Source organism: Ictidomys tridecemlineatus, chromosome 3 (assembly GCF_052094955.1).
Source record: "Ictidomys tridecemlineatus isolate mIctTri1 chromosome 3, mIctTri1.hap1, whole genome shotgun sequence".
Taxonomy (NCBI): domain Eukaryota; kingdom Metazoa; phylum Chordata; class Mammalia; order Rodentia; family Sciuridae; genus Ictidomys; species Ictidomys tridecemlineatus.
In genome coordinates this window covers 106504097-106522233 of record NC_135479.1, presented here as the reverse complement: position 1 = coordinate 106522233, position 18137 = coordinate 106504097, and the positions used below count along the sequence as shown (strand labels likewise).

The window sequence follows — 18137 nt, the reverse complement described above, 5'->3', positions numbered from 1 at the left end:
AGAGGGAGCATGGGAAGAATAGACGAACTCATATAGGGCCGAGGGGTTGGAGGGGAAAGGAGTGGACATGGGGTTGTTAATGATGGTGGAATGTGATGATCATTATTATCCAAAGTACAGGTATGAAGTCACAAAGTGCCGTGAATATACGTTATATACAACCAGAGATATGAAAAATTGTGCTCTCTATGTTTAATAAGAATTGTAATGCATTCTGATGTCATATATAAATTTAAAAAGATAAATAAAAGTTTGATGTCTGTTTTTCCCATTAGATTGTAAGTAGTTTGTTTAGTTCACCACTACAGACCTAATGGTTAGCATAGGACCTGGGAAAAACAGTAGGTGTTCAATAAGTAATTGCTAAATAAACTGAGTGAATAAAGATTCCAGGTGATGAATGCAGCTTCTCATTTTATTTTCCCTTTTTTAATGTCAACTTCTCCAACCTTTGAGTGAGGAAAGAACTTCTTTGAGTGGGGTATATAATAGTCAAGCAGTTTGTACACATGGCCAAGTACCACAACTACCAAAACTACTCTTCAGTGTGTGGACATGGTATGTGACTATACAAACTACAGGCTGCCTATACAAAAAGGAGAGAATCTGTGTCTGGACAACTCTCATTTTTCATTTCAAATGTCTGTCCTCCACTGTCTCAATTATTGCCATTTATAAATTTAGAGAGCAGCACAAATTAGAAGCTGTATATTATTAACAAATGTGCCTTAACTAAGTAATAAAGTATGCATTAACTAGACTCAAAGCAGACCCTCAGACCAGCCTACCTAAATCTCTTGCAATCTTTCTCTGCTTCAGGAAGTACAACCATATTTTATTATCTGTTCAGTCCTTATACCTCTTCAGGACAAAGGGACTTATTTTCCTACATTTGTATAGCACTTCATATTTACAAAGCACTTTTTCAAAGGTCTGTTAAACAGGAAATTTCAATTGAGGTTCCTGGAACATGATGTAAAAGACACATTTGGCAACCCACTATTTAATTCTAAAAGACACATTTGGCAACCCACTATTTGATTCTAAAAAGCCCTACCCCACATTCAAACAACAGTCAAAAATATGTAAATTAAGGGAGAGTTTCTTAGGAAGTTTTCCGAGAAAGCAATGTGTTGTATATCCCTTTTCACGTGTCAGAGAGGGAAGGGTGAAAGCAATGTAGTAAGTCAGGAGACAGGAGCTTCAAAGGATAATTCAGGAAGTCTAGTGCATGCCCCCACAGTTAGGAGAACACAATAGATATGTGCCTGACTCCTACCTGGTAAACACCAAAAAAACAAGAGCTGAAGGAGAAGGAAAAGGGTAAGGTGACTTGCTAGACTGGCCTGAACTCCCAGCACTTGTTTCTCTAAGGATCTCAAGGATTTCCAGTGGGTAGGTGCAGGCCACAGAGGGGGAGAGGTTGGTCTGAAGCTTCAGGGGACTGCCTACAGAGCCAAAAGGACCCTACCACGGAGTCTTTTCAGAATAATTGCTAAAACCAGGAAGTAAGGAAAATGCATTGCTTACATACATTACAGGTAAATAAGATGAAGAAGGCAAGCATGGCTGAAAACTCACACAAGTTATCAGAAGATATTGACACAATAATTTCCTGTTGTCAATAACTCTATCTGTAAGCACTTTCCTGCCCCCTCTCTTTTCCTTTCTCTTTTAGAACATGATAGGATCAGAAACTATGGCTTTCATAGAGAAATTTCAAGTGGGTTCCAAATGGCAAAGGCCTTAGTTGGGGAAGTGAAGCAGGGAGATACAACTTCAAGTCACATTTCAAGTTTTGATTATTTCATGAACCTGGTTGTTCTATTTGTAATTTAAGTGACTAAAGTAATTATATTATTCAAAATTATCAGAAAAGGTGTCCAAGTTTTCATCCTGGAATAGGAAGAACTTCCTCTACTAAATACATTCTAACTGGTCAGTGGGAAAACAAAAATAAAGATGCTTTTTTTAAAAATTAAATCCCAAGAATTTTAATTTATTGAAACTAAAACTGAGTAACATATGCAAGATCATACAAAAAGCAAGTGATTAGCTGGCCTTGGAGCTCATATTATCTAACTGTAAGTCTGGTATCCTTTCAGTACTCCAAATCTCTATTTTAAGAGACTTTGTAGATCAACTACCTTAACAAAAAAAAAAAAGAAAAAACACTGCTATAAAAGGAGGAGTTAGATTTGCCTCAGGGCCAACTGAAATCAGGAATTTAGGCCCCATCTGCCTTGCATCTCTGCCTTATGTCTGCTAGTCTTAAATTTGTTTGTACTGCTCTAACAAAATGTAACAGACCAGATTACTTATAAAGAAGAGAAACTTATTTCTCACAGTCTAGAGGAGGGGAATTCCAAGATAAAGCCTACCTTAAAGGTAGCACAATGTAGGTGTTCTCACATGACATAAGTGACAGAAGGGCAAAAGGGACCTAGTTAGTTCTCTCCAGCCTTTCAAAAGGTCCCCAGTTCTATTTGTGAGGGCTCCTTCCTCATGATTTAATTATCTCTTAAAGGTCTAAACCTCTTAATTGAGGATTAAGTTGAAATGTAAATTTTGAAGAGGATGCAAACATTTGAATATACCTCTGTTAACCTTGTATGTTATCTTATTCTAAACAGTGAGAGCAGGAAGGTAGGGACTGGTTACTATAAACTCAAAGCTCAAATACTTAAAGCAATTACCATACTAGAGAAAATGCCTTGTCAGGATCAGTCTGAAATATCCCACTGAATGACTCTAATTGGCTCTGATTCAATCATAGTCCCACTTCCTGGACCAATTACTGTTGAGATGGGTTGAGGTGCTAGGCCAAATGCCCTGTGGTCTGGGTGGATATGTGGTCTGCTGGTAGAAGGGAAAAATGGTGTCAGGCAGATTTAATGTGAACCCCACAATTTTATACCCATTGTCTCATTTTATCCTTACTTAAGTAAAAAGAAACTAAGTAATACATCCAAGGTCATACAAAAAGCAAGTGATTAGTTGTCTATGGAGCTTATCAAACTGTAAATTTGATATCCTTTTCAGGACTCCAAATCTCTCTTTAAAGAGATTTTCTAGATCAAATAGACCTAATTTATTTGATATCTCCCAAAAGGAAACCAGATTAAGTGACCTTTAATGTCACTTTTACCTCTAATATCCTATGATTCTAAAATAGGTCAAAAATTGGTTTATTCAAGATTTGAAGTATGGTCTGGAGTCATTCATCCTTCTATTTAATTCATTCAACACATATTTACTGCATACCTACTATCCACTACCTATTGTAGTAGGCAAGCATTCTTTTCTTGTAGTATTGTCAGCAAGAAGCTCCTAAACTGAACAAATCCACTAAAACACATAACAACTGCCTGACCTAAAAAAGTGGAAAACTTAGTATAATAAATTCACAAAGTTAATTATAATGCATTCTGCTGTCATATCTAACAAATTAAAGTTAAAAAATAAATTAAAGAAATTCACAGAGTTGCCAATTAAAACTAGCCTTTAGCTAACAGTTTCATTAGACCAGGTGCAGGAAGAGAAAGGGGTATTTAGCTTTTCACTACCACATGTATACAATGTTAATGACCCATCTTGTGAAAAACTAGAAATTTCATAGTATAAAACTCACATAACATGTAAAAGTTTCACCACCAACGGGTATAAGTCTCTAATTTTAAAAAAAATTCATCAAATTCATAAAAACAAAACTATAAAGTAAAGGAGGAAAAATACATTTTTATGTAGGCTATTTTTTAGGCCTTAAAACTAGCTGTTAAAACTGTTCCTTTATATTATCACTTTGTGGTTGTTCCCTATTTTAAAAATATCCACAGCATGTATTAAACACCCATCACATCACACCAGACAACTTCAAAGACACAACTGGAAATTACTTTGCTTTTCCAAATGTTCTTTCTGGAGAGAGCTTCTGGTTAGAAGAGATAACACAGCTCAGGCTTTGATTATGGGCCTTTGCCAATGTTAGTGTATTAAAATAACACAGGTTAAGGTTTTTATGTTTTTGTTTTATTTTGTTTTTTAATCTCTACTTTTAGTCATGGGATGTTCCTTGTATACATCTGGCCAAGGAAAGGATGCAAAATGAGTCCTCCTGTCCTGTCATCTTTTAGAGCATCTATTTGTATACTGTCAACCCACTTGCCTTAGGTACAAAACCTAACAACTTTGGCTTTCTTCTGAAAACAGAAATAATTTGTGCTGTGATGAATCCTGGGAGGATCAATGATTATTTATAGGGCTATAACAAGCTCCTTGGAATATACTTAAAATGGAACTAGCACAAGTGCCTTGCTTCTTAAAGAAGTTTCTCTATCAATTCAGGTTCTACATATCCAATAATATAAGCAAGTTAGGAAGGCTTAGGAGAATGCTGTCATAACGACCATCTATGTGGGTCAGAATACAGTCCTGTGACATGAATACCTTGACTTTATACCCACCACTTACAGCCACCAATAGCATAGCACATTCATAGTAGAGCCCAGAAAAGGAATTTCTCAAATTGAGATAAACAATTGGGAGGGAGGGAGCCATAGCCAGCACAGCTAGCAGAATTCTTTTGTCCCAGGCTATTCTTTTGTGACCCTAATATATATTCAACACTCTAGAGCTATTGTGGGGAGATATAAGAGGTCCTTGTCTTCAAAGAGTTTAAACTCTTGGTCTGGAGACTAGCTTATCAAAATGAAACAATAGAGAGTGATCATGCAGTGGAAAGTGATCCGAATGAGGAGTTCTAGTTCCAAGCCTACTATTTATTAGCTCTTTCATCTCAAACACAGCAGTCTCCTCACTCCTGTCATCTTCAAACAAGAGCCTGCTAGACATCTCTCTCTCTCTCTCTCTCTCTCTCTCTCTCTCTCTCTCTCTCTCTCTCTCTCTCTCTTTCTCTCTCTCTCTTTCTCTCTCCTTCCCGGCTGCCATAAACTGAACATCATTCCTCTACCACACCCTACCCACCATAATGTTTTGCCTCACCTCAGGCCCAAAGCAATGGAGCTAGCAGACCTTGAACTACAATATCTGGAACCACAAGCTAAAATAAATATTCCCTCCTTTAAGATGTTTTTCAGATATTTTGGTCACAGTGACAAAAATCTGACTAACCCAGAAAACTCCATTTTCCTCCTCCAAAATACTTGCTTTACTGATATCACCAATTTCACTTTTTACATGCAATAACAGGTTACCTCTTAAACCTTAAGTTTCTCTAAAAACACAAAGTAGAGTTATTCTTATCTTTATTATTAATGGTATAGATGTAAGAACTTTTTGAGATGATGAACTGAGAGTTTGGTGTTCTACCTCTGGTAATAGTGGACTAGTCTGCAGCAAAACAAACAATCTCTTGACAACACAAGGACTTACTTGCTAAACAATTTATAGCTAGTATAGAAATTTAAGATCACAACTTTTGTTAATGAGGATCAAATTAGAACAATACAGCAAATTCAACTGAACTGTTGTCTTGATTACTCAAATGGCTAACTTAAATAAAACTATGTTTTATTTCCATCTATTTAGTGTTGGTATGCTCTATAATATACCGACACTAAATTTAAAAAACTCTCAAAAATTTCATGATTCCTGCTTCCACAACTCATATGCAGTATGAATTAGAATGAGAAGTTCAATTTTGTGCATGCAAATGTGACACTTATAAATAGAGGTTTTAGTGACTGGTAAATCAAATTTGCAGAAGAGTGGCTGTTGCAAATGATCATGACCACTTCTCATTTGATAATAACATGTAGTTTCCATATTCAGAATTCTAAAAGCTGATTTCAATTATTAGGAATAGCTTCTTGATTTTCTGCTTCTTGCACATTGATTTTGTTTGGACAGATGCAGTTTATTCTGAAAAAGAATATAAAACAAATAGGAAAGAATAGTCATTTTACATATTTTTTGCTGAGCTAGGTAAAAATCAACCTGCAGCACTTCTATGATGAGGCTTCATGTCAGTAAAGAGCTGACAGAAGGATAACATATCTGAAAGGTAATCTAAATGTGAATTATTTCCTATCATCAGACATAAGTCAGAATTTAGCTTGTAATTTTAGGCTCACTTGGCAAAAATCTCATATCTGACCTCTCTCTATCCCCTATAGAGAAGTTATCCTAATCATTACACAAGTGCTCCCTATGTGTTAGAGATTTTTCTCTGTGATAAGCTGTGAAATCTATATATTACACTTAGATGGAAGAGGGCATATGCCAGTACCTCATATTAAGTCTTGAAATGCTTTCCAGGCACCAATAATTCTGAGGATGCTGCATTTTTCTAATATTTTCGCTCTATGACTCCTTAAGCTATTTTATATTCTCCTAAATAACAATGGTTATTGTTATAAATAACAATAGGCATTCACTTCCACATCTGGAAATTGTCTATCACTATTAGCTAGATTTGGCTGGCTACACTAGATCCTCTCTTCCTGTTTCAGAACCTGCCAAAATCAGGGATGATATCCCTTCCGGTTAGACCATCTTCTGATTCTGGAATTTTCAGAATGTGAGGAGATATAGCAAAAATATTTTAATATAGCTATTAAATATTATATTTATCTATTGTCCACACTGCTTTTAAACTTTGCAGAAGATTGGATTCTTCAATATATCCAAAATTTCTAGACTTCAAACTGGTGTAGCTGGGTTTTGCTCATAGCCCACAGCCAAGCTCTGTGGGAACAACCAACTGATGGTTTCAAAGAGGATCATTATCCCTGTGGCAGAAATTATAGCTTCATGGTTGCATCCAATCATACCATCTTTCATTATTTGAGACAGAAGGTAAAGCTTACTACCTCTTTTCTAAAAGTAAAAGAAACAAGTGAATATAATTCTTACTGAAAAGAAGCTTTTAACAGGATACTTGCAGACAAATTTATACCTCTTTTTGACAAAGTAGCTCATCCTCTCAGAGAGGAGGCATACAGATCAAGGTTTAATTTGCCTATGTATAGCAGTTAATAGACTGAGGTTGCTAATTCCATTTGCTTCCTCTTCAAAGAAAATAAGTACTACCTTGTGAAAGTGTCAGGAGTCCCAAAGTCCAAGGAGGAGATAATCTGAAGACTTTATTACTATCCAAAGCTTTAAATGAAACCCCACATGTTTTGTTTGTTTGTTTTTAATATTTTTTAGTTGTCAATGGACCTTTATTTAATTTATTTATATGTAGTGCTGAGAATCAAACCCAGTGCCTTACATATACTAGGCAAGTGCTCTACCATTGAACTACAACCCTAGCCCACACATGTTCTGTTTAAAAGAGACTATTTTAGTCAACAGAGAATCACTCTTGAGTCATATCAAGTGTAATTGCAACTTCTACTGTCTGAATTTCCAACCAGCTTTATTATTCATTTAAAAGCATGGGATAACTGAAGAATAAATTGATATTTTCTATATCTAAAAAAAGAATAAATAAAAATTGATAATTTCTTATGGCTAACTGCTTTTCTGTTTAATGTTCCAGCATCCATTTTGGTATTCTTTGATGTGATATGATTTGAGAACTGTGGTGAAAGATGAATAAAAACTATTTCCAAAGTGATATAATTATAAGTTGAGTGCATTTAAGAAACCAATTGCATATACTATTCAATGACCTAAAAAGAGGACACATTTTCCAAGTCATCTTGACTGACTAGAACAACTTCTAAAGCCTTTACTTGAGAATCAGGAAATAAAACATATGGTTTTCATGAAGTTCTTCAGATGATAAAATATTCATTCAGAAAATATCTTCAAATGGAAATAAGGAAGGAATCAGCAGAACTGGTTTCTTTAAAGTATGACTCATTTCAATTTCTTGACTGGCTTTGAGGGGAACTGCCCAAATTTTCATGATAAAACTTTACTGTGATATCTATTGTTAGGGCCTAAAAAGCAAAGCACCTTCATTTTAAATAAAACTAGGGCTGGGGAGGTAGCTCAGTAGTAGAACACTTGTCTACTACGTGTGAGGCCCTAGGTTCAATCCCCAGGGCTGTAGGGGAGAGGGGATGTTCAATATAAAACAAACCTCATCAATGAACAGAGAATAAATAAACTGCTTTTAGAAATGAACTATTTTCTTTGTTCCATGAGACCACTCATAATGTAATTTGCCACAAGTTCTAGTTACATTGCCAGTACTAATCTCCAAGATAATTCTACAGCAACTTCAACTGAATAGGCATAAATTTTACTCTAGAAAAGGAGAAAATTAATACCTTTAATAGGTTATTCACTGGCAGAATCAAGGCCAGTATTTAGGTACCTAACCTTATATTTCCAAATTTTCACTGGTAGCATATGGTCGACCTTGCTTTCTCATACGTTTTATGAAGAGAGAATTTATGTCTGCCTTAACTGATTGTATTCCTTTGCCTAGCTCAGTGCCTGACATATGGATGACTTTCAAAACAAACAAATAATAAATAAAAACCCTTTCCTTTCAATTGCTGTGAGAATCATGGCCTTATGAGCAGTGACATCACAGTAGATACTAAGATACCCAAAATCAATCTGTCTCATGTTAAATATCTGTGAGAATTGTATGGTCCTAAGAATATAAAAAAATATAAGATCTCATCTACCTCAAAAGTCTTTAGACTTAGATGAAACTAAGTTTGTATAAGTTAGGAATCAAAAAGATGCAAATGATGAACCTGGTGGATCATGCATACTTTGAGAGTAATCATCAGGAAATGGGGATGTGAAAATAATCTAAATCCAGAGCTGCAGGATATAAGAAATTAGATGCCTATTTCCAAGTCCCTGAAAGAACAACTATAAAATGGGTTTATGAGCATCTTCTAGGTATTCTGGAATGTAATCAGTAGCGGATGAAAATCTCTGATCATTAGTAACCTCCATATGACTGAGAAATAACTCCGAATTACTTGGCATTTGCTGATTTCCTTTGTTGATGATAAGAAATGTTCTGGGTCCCTGCAAATCTAGCACTCAAACTAAGTTAACTGACATGTTAACTGCCTTCTATAAATAGGGTTGTGTTGTTATATCTCAGAATTTCAAAAAGTTGTACAAGTATGTAAAGATTTTTATTAAATAAAATAATTTCCTGTTCAGGAATCTATTCATGTTTGAAATTTTATGTATTTGGAATATTTAGAAACTTGAGGGTTCTATATTTATAGGCTTGATTTATTAGATTTGAAAGCATTTCTCACACACTGAAATTTTAAGTCAGACAATTCAAATACTTAAAAGGAAAAAAATACATATATTAAGTTTTTAAGCACAGTTTAAATGTTTAATCAATTTTGTAAATAAGACCAAATATTATTCAAAGACCCCTTAAAATTAATATTAAACTTTCTCTGCTTATATACACAAAGAAAGAAAATAGAAGTGGAAGCTGAATTTTGAAGAACATAAAGAAGAACTAGGTTTTGGGGGCTATAATTGTAAAAATATTGTCAGATTTTAAAATTAAAATTAAACCTTTGAACAGTTTTTTAGTCACACACCAAAAATCACCCTCAAGAACATCAAAAATCTCATAACCCCACTGCCTCTGTTGATGATCCAAATATTCAGCTTCCTGATTGACCTCAGCTGGTCTTCGTGCAGAAATGTCATCTAATGTTTTAAAAGGGTAATTGTAGGCTTTACCACAATTATGCAGGAGGAAAGATTAAATAATTTGTTGTTTTTGTTTTCTGACATTCCTTACAGAATCATACCACATTGAAAAATAGGGATTGTCTCAACTTCAGAAGTTTTAATGAGTTTTGACAGTGAAACTCAATCAGATTTGTCTTTGGCAAAACTAGAGTAAGAAAAAGTGTTTTGTAAATTTCTGATTCAGGCTAAGAAGATAGGGCTTTTCCATCCCTAAAAACTGTTAGGCAATGCTGTCACAGTCACTTCTGTGCTGCTGTTTCTTAGGTAGGGCCATCTCAAAATGCAGTCCTTCTAACTTTATCATTTTGGTGCCAGAGGGGACCTAGGTAAGCAAATTTTCATACTACAAATTGGATGATGTTATAGTCAGTTTCTAGTATATGAAGAAAGTCTGAGGAATGAGTAAAATATTATCAGAAATTCAAGGGTGGGGGTGGTGTGTCAGATAGAAAAACAGTTTTTTGTTCAAACTGTATGGCAGCCAAACACATACCAGGTATATAAGATCCTAAATCCTTAAGCAGTAGAACATGTCATGATAGCCTTGTGAGCACATGTGCATACAGACAGACATAAACACACACACACACACACACACACACACACACACACACAAAGCAGGTGACTGAGAATTCAATGTGGCAAGATACAGAAATCAAATGTAGAAATACAATTCCTGGGTTTCAGCTGTCTCAAGGAAATGTGCAATCTCCTGTGGGATGGGAGATTATATACTGCATTCCTAAAAAATAACTTCCTCTTATTGAGAGAAAAGTAAACAGGCTCTGTGGCCCTTCCCTTTTATCCAATTAGAGCTTCCAGATGGGTCATTAAACCCCCTTGTGAAAGAAAAGGCCAAGAAGATCCTTCCACTGAGAATATGGTCTTAGAAACTAGGAAGGGGAGGGAGCAGGCAGATGGTGCCAGTAGGTCCTTCCAGTCTTGAGGGCTTGGCTCTTGTGCTATAGTACTTCCAGAGGTGGCAGAATGCCCTCAAACTGATGTGGTCACTGGCGAACTCTAGAGCACATTGCCCATGTTGGCTCTGGGGAGCCTACCTGCAGGGACAAAGACTCTGGGGTAGGTATTTTGAGAGCTGCCCAACTCAAAGAGTAGATTGCCATTTTGGCCTTGCCAAAGTGTTCAGAAAAAGCCATAATGGCCATGATGATGGTTCAGGCCCAGGCTTATCCCCAGGTTCCCAGGACCCTTAAATACAGTGTGAAACAGAGTGATGGGCAGGTGGGGGAGGGTTCCATTGATGACTGACATCAGATTCCTCATAGCAAGAAGGGCTTAAAATTGAGGGATAAACATAAAGACAAATAGTTTCTTCAACCCAAGTCTCATAGAGTGATTTGTATATTAACTTTCTAATGCAAAACAGGTATATGATATTTAGATGCAGGAGGATGTTTTGACACAGGATAATTTTTGTCAGTCTAAAAACAAACTGTTGCGATTTTACCTTTTGTATAACAAGTAATACAATATATGCAACAGACATCCTCTCCCTTTCCAAAAGGCTTCCTGCATCCATGAGTCTACAAGCTACTACAGGGCAACATGAGAATGAGGCCCAGTTCTTTTTTATCTTTCAGACAACATTCTCAAAATGGCTACAATGAAATGACCAATTTTGGAAAAGAGCCCAGTTCTTAAGTGGCCCAACTATGATCTCAGATAAATGAAAAAGCAGAACACAGTTGACACTGAGGCCAAATGGAGGGGAAAAGCAAGAAAGAAAAGGAAGTCCTTACAAAAGATTTGTAGGACACCCAGACTGCTGAATCAAAGGATTCAGAGAGCTGTTTCCCAAAATATATTCTAACCCAACTTCATGGAGTATTTAGTGGGTTTTATCAATTTTATTCTAAAACTAAATAGTATTGATGTTTATGATTCTTTCTCATAGAGAATAAAGAAATTAAAGTCATTATCTTAGTCTGAGAAGATTTGATCATCTTTCTCATTAACCATTCCAGTGTTTAATAACATTCTCTTTAATCTCTGATTTATTCCTCATACTCATCTTTAAATTTAGTCTCGATTTCATTTGTATACATCATTGTACTTCCAAGTCTAATTACTTGCACAAGGCATGTTGAAATTTAATGCTATTGCCTAATAAAACAAACTTGTCAGTAATAAGCTTTTTTCTCATTTCTGAATTAAAATAATTACAGGCAACACTATTTTATTAATTTCTAGATCGATGAAGTAATACATGTCTTATTATTCTATTTCAGTCAAATTAATGATGAGATACCTAGAAATGGTTCTTAAAGTATCACTTTCCAAAATAACTTTTGAATTGTCAGTATATATTCTCTCTAATTTTTTAATTTGTTGCAAATACTTATATGTTAAATAAGAACTCTTAAGGAAAAATATATTGAGTCCATAATTTCTCTATTATATTAGATTATTTATGCATAGCTTCACTTTTTAAGTTCACTTTTTTTTCACATCTTAAAGACATCTCTAATCTTACACTGAACTCATAGTCTCTGTGATGCTTTGTAACAAATTTTAATATATTAAAGGTAAATAAAGTAAAAAAAATGCAAGATCTAGAAAGGTCAACAATTTCTAAAAGTGGACACACTTTCACTGACCTGTCACTCTATATGTTAGTTATTGTCAGTTTAGATGAATCTATACAACAAACTAGAACGGGCCATTTATAATGATAGTAGATTGGGAGATTTCTTTAACACTTTTAATGCCTTTAAGCAATATGAAACCAAATTTGTCACATTATTTCATTTTCAAAAGGCTTACTCAGTGTCACTAAATATTATACTATCGTGTGAGACTCTAAGTCAATGAGAGCTGATGATATATTAAGTTGTGGAAGACCAGAAACAAATGGCATTAAAAGTATCCGAGAATCCTAATATTTCTCATCCTTAGCACCTGTTCTCCAAGCCTTTATGCCTCTCTTCCCCAGGGGAGTTAGCTTGCAATAATGCACAAAGATGGCACAAAAAATAGCTGAAAAGCAAGCATTGAAAAGTCACTTTAAAATTGGTAGTGGTCAGGTTCTCTTTTCACTCCTATTAGGAAAATCTGACTCTAGCAATAAACTCCATGGTCTTAATCATGCACATATTCAACCCAAGAAACAGAACAAGAAGCATATGGAGGGAAAAGCAGTAACTAAAGTTAGAAACATATGTTTCTCCAAGGGATTGCCAGGAAAAAAAATAAGTGGAAACTGGAAACTGGTATTCAACTGGCAGCTGTCTTAAAAAAAAAAAAAAAAAAAAAAAGAAAGATATGTAGGCAAGCATCATCACTCAAATTCATTTTAGATTATTAAACTTAAAGATGACAAAAGGAATATTTGAATCTATATTTTCTCTTATACATTTATTATTGAGCATTTTATCCCTCACAGTAACTACAACAGTTTCCCAAACTTTAAAATTTTTAATAACTATTTCTCAAATGTATTAGTATTTAAACCCATCAACCAAACTGCTTTACATTATCACATCTTCAGCAATTTCTATCCAACACACTCCTGTAGGAGCAACTAACTCTCTGGCATGGATATTTACATTCTATTAGAAGGTCCTGGGAGACTCAGAGAAGTGAATTGCTGGATTGGTGGGATTTCAGGCCTTAGTTGAGGGCAGGGAATATCTTCAGAATCCCTCAGACAGCTGTCTCTTGGTATTTTTATCCTTACTTTAAAGGGTTAGCTCTCACAATACAGAATCCTTATAACAGAAGACAGCTCTGTGCTTATAGAAAGAGTACTGACCCTGGACAGAGAGGCTTTTCTCAAAGAGTACATTAATTTCTTTCTCTGTTATATTAGTGGGCAGAGCTAATTGTGATAATATAAATGGAAGCCCTTTATAAACGCATAAAGTCTTATATCTTAACCTGTAAGAGGTAGGGAACTATGATTTGCTCAAGAATGACAGATAGATCCCACCCTGAATAATAATTTGTCTGAAACATTAAATTAGGAAAAACTGAGAGAAAGATTTGGCCTGGGCCCTATAGGGGGTTTATAGACTGAACACCCCAGATGATCTCTAAATCCCATTCAGCTTTCAGGGTTGGTTTCTAGCCTTACTAAAATCTAACCATTACCATCATTATTCAGGTTTTCCTAAGCCTTTTAAATCCCAACTGTCCCTTTTCAGCACTGCTCCTGATTTAACACAAATTAATCTCGTAAATTGAGAATTTTATACCAATTTCTCTATTTTCTCTCTTGAATGCAGGGGTACAAATTATTCTCAGGGGTTCAAAATACTTCTTCCAACAAAACAGAAGAATTGGTAGTATTATGGGATCCTTGCAAAATGGTCAACATTGCAGAAAGTGGAAGGGTTAAAGTTCTGAGGTTCACTCTACATACTCTTTGTGTTCCTCCACTGGAGGCAAAGGAAGTTATTAGTCCTCCTTGGAAATGTCTCATCCCATGGGTGATGAGACTGCCTAGGCTGGAAAGCAATACTAATGTACTCTCCACCAGTGGGGTTTGTTTTCTCTTATAGCATAGGCACATCAGGAATACAAGACAATTAATACAATAAAAATTAGAAAATTTGGACCTAGTGTAAGGGGCTCAAGGAGACTTCTTTTAGTCTAAGTCATGGACAAAGGAATACTCACTCACAAGCAGTTAAGAACAGCTCATTAAAGTTAGGGCTTCCAGAGAGGGCTTTTAGCAGAGTCCAGCACAATGAAGAATACGCATTTGGTAAGAAAATCTGTCCTGCAGAACTCTGAAGAAACTAAGAGTGCTAGATGGCTATCATTGACATTTGGGGCCCTGCCTAGCCACTCCTCAAACTCTCCACCACAGCCACATAACACAAACTCACTCTATATCTTACCAATATGACAGTGACATTTACTCCTTCCAAGAACCCTCTCAGTAACATTAATCTTCAATCAAGACTCTTTCTTATATTCTGCCACACCCCAACAGATGCAAAAGATGAGGCTATTAGTATCAAAACAGGACAGCTGTGGAAGGAGAATACCAACACAAATCCCAGTTGTCCCTGAAGCTACACATGTCCCTCATACTCAAATCCTCACACATGAGAGCTAATTCCTTCTACATTATAGGTGACTGGATGATAACCTCTTTGGTCATACTCTTTAATCTTCAACCAGGGTATTTTTTAAAACCACAACACTGAAGGATTTCATAGGATAAGTTCAGATTTCCCTAAGCTTAAATGTTTTGATTTCTAAAAGAAATGGCTTACTACAGTGCAATCATTTTGGTAACCTGCTGCCTACCAACTAGATGCCACAGTTAAAAAGTTATTTCAATTTCTCTGAAAAACAGCACAAAAACTGAAGAAACACTTCATAAGAATGCATGTGTAATTATTAAGAAAGCTTGTAAAAACATATACACAAAATAAATGCATAAGATTTAGGAAATAACTGAGTTTTTTTGAAAAAAGAAAAGAAATGCCATAGAATTAAACTCAAGATTAAGTTTCAAGTTTTAAATATATTTCAAAATTGAGAACCAACAATGATAAGCATTATTCTTCTTCCTACATAGTCAATGTTTTAACAAAACAACTAGTATCTGTCTGTCTGCTTGTCTCTCTCTCCATATTTTTTATTGGTGCATTATAGCTGTACATAATGATGGGATCTGTTGTTACATATTTGTACATGCACATAGTATCACTCCATAGCAGTTTTCCCCTCCTTCTCCACTTGTCACCTCTGGTTCCCTTCCTCTAATAATCTCCCTCTAATTTTCATGAGATCGCTCCCACAAATTTCTTTTTTCCTCTCTGGTTTCCATAAATGAGAAAAAAAACATAGACCCTTGATAATAAGCTTGCTTATTCATTTAACATAATAGTTTGTAGCTCCATCCATTTTCCTACACATGACATAATTTCATTTTTATTTATGGCCCAATAAAACTTCTTTGTGTATACATATCATATTTTCTTTATCCATTCATCCATTGGTGGACTCCTAGGCTGGTTCCATAGTTTGGCTATTGTGAATTGTGTTGTTATAAACATGACTTCAATTCTTTAGGATAAATACCAAGGAGTAGTATAGCTAGGTCATATGGTGGTTCCATGCCTAGTCTTTTGAGGAACCTCCGTACTGATTTCCATTGTAGTTAGACTAATTTACAATCCATCCAACCATGTAAACGTGTTCCTTTATCTCCACATCCTTTCCAGTATTTATTATTTGTATTCTTGGTGATCGTCATTCTTACTAGTATGAGATGAAATCTCAGTGTAGTTTTGCTTGGATTTCTCTAATTGTTAATGATGTTGAACATTTTTTCATATATTTGTTGGCCACTTGTATTTCTTCTTTTGAGAAGTGTCTGTTTAATACATTTGCCCATTTATTAATTGGGTTATTTGATTTGTTGGTGTTAATTTTTTGAGTTCTTCATATATTCTAGATATTAATACCCTGTTAGAAGAGTAGCTAGCAAAATTTTTCTCCCATTCTGTAGGTTCTCTCTCATTCCTAACTGTTTCCTATGCTGTGCAGAAGCTTTTAAATTTGAGGCCATCCATTTATTAACTCTTCAGCCAGGCTCTTCTTTCATTTGTGACTTAAAAGGGAAAGAGGTACTACTCTTGACAAGATTTGACAGAACATGACACTACTCCTGACAAGACTTGACAGAACATGACAAGATCTATCATGACAAGAAATTGATTCTTTAGCTATAATGCCTTCCTTTCTCCCACGATTAACTAAAGTCAGAGCATTGCCTCACCCACAGGAATCACCTGCACATTTTTAGAGACCTAGAGTTACTCCTATAAATGCTGAAGAACCCCTGCAATGTGAAGGCCCAGGCTAGAAAGCAATGCTAAAATACTCTCCCTTCAGTGGGGTTTGTATACAAGGGCAGAATTTAGAGCTCCTTGGTAGGGGCAAATATACAAATTGCTATAAACATAGTTCTTAAATTATTTAATATAGTCCAACTGTTGGCTTCTAAAGTCTCTTCTTAGAAAAAGAAGAGCTTAAACTCTGTTTGCTGACAACATGATCCTACATTAATAGGACCCCAAAAACTCCACCAGAAAATTTCTGAAACTCATAAATGAATTCAGCAAAGTAGCAGGATAAAAAACTAACACTCATAAATCAATTGTGTTACTATACACCAATGATGAATCCACTGAAAGAGAAATTAGAAAAACTATCCCATTCACAATAGTCTCAAAAAAAAAACAATAAAATACTTGAGAATCAATTTACCAAAAAGAGGTGAAAGACCTCTACAATGAAAACTGCAGAACACTTAAGAAAAAAATTGAAGACCTTAGAAGATAGAAAGATCTCCCATGTTCTAGGATAGGCAGAATTAATATAGTCAAAATGGACATACTACCAAAAGTGCTATATGGATTTAATGCAATCTCTATTAAAAATCCAATGACATTCTTCATATAAATTTTAAAAAGCAGTCATGGAATCCATATGGAAAAAATAAGAGACAAATAATAGCCAAAGCAATCCTTAGTGAAAGAAGGAAGCAGGAAGCATCAAAATACCAGACCTTAAATTATACTACAGAGCTATAGTAACAAAAACAGCATGGCATTGGCACCAAAACAGGCATGAAGACCAATGGAATAGAATATAAGACACAGAGACAAACCCACATAAATACAGTTATCTCATGCTAGACAAAGGCACCAAAAACATACATTGGAGAAAAGATCCTCTTCAACAAATGGTGCTGGGAAAACTGGAAATCTATACATAATAAAATGAAATTTAGTCCCTATCTCTCACCTTGCACAAAACTCAACTCAAAGTGGATCAGGGACTTAGATATTATACCAGAAACCCTGCACCTACTAGATGAAAATGTAGGCCCAATACTCTTAACACGTTGGCTTAGAAAACAACTCCCTCAATAAGACTCCTAAAGCACAAGAAGTAAAACAAAAAAATCAATAAATGGGATGGTATCAAACTAAACAGCTTCTTCACAACAAAGGAAAAAAATCAAAAGTGTGAAGAGACAGCCTGAAGAATGGGAGAAAATCTTTGTCACCCACATATCAGGAATTAATTTCCAGGTATAAAAAGAACTCAAGCAAAAAGCTTAATAACAGGGACTGGGGTTATAGCTTAGCGGTAGAGCGCTTGCCTCGCACTTGTGAGGTACAGTATTCGATCCTCAGCACCACATAAAAAATAAATAAGTAAAATAAATAAAGATATTTTCTAAAAAAGCTTAACAACAAAAACAACAAAACCCCAATAATAAATGGATAAATGAGCAAAGGAACTAAACAGACACTTCTCAAAAGAATAAGTATGAACAAATATATAAAAGAATGTTCAACATCTCTAGCAACTAGAGAAATGCAAATTAAAATTCACTGAGATTTTATCTTATACCAATTAGAATGACAATCATCAAGAATACAAGAAACAACAGATACTGGCACAAATGTGGGGAAAAGGTACAC

The 18137-nt window shown here is 35.2% G+C and overlaps 1 protein-coding gene across 1 annotated transcript in view; it reads right to left on the bottom strand.

Annotated features, from left to right (window-relative positions):
* Positions 1–18137, bottom strand: part of Ppm1l (protein phosphatase, Mg2+/Mn2+ dependent 1L) — a 292081-nt gene that overhangs the window by 128029 nt on the left and 145915 nt on the right. The gene's annotated exons all lie outside the window — the stretch shown is intronic.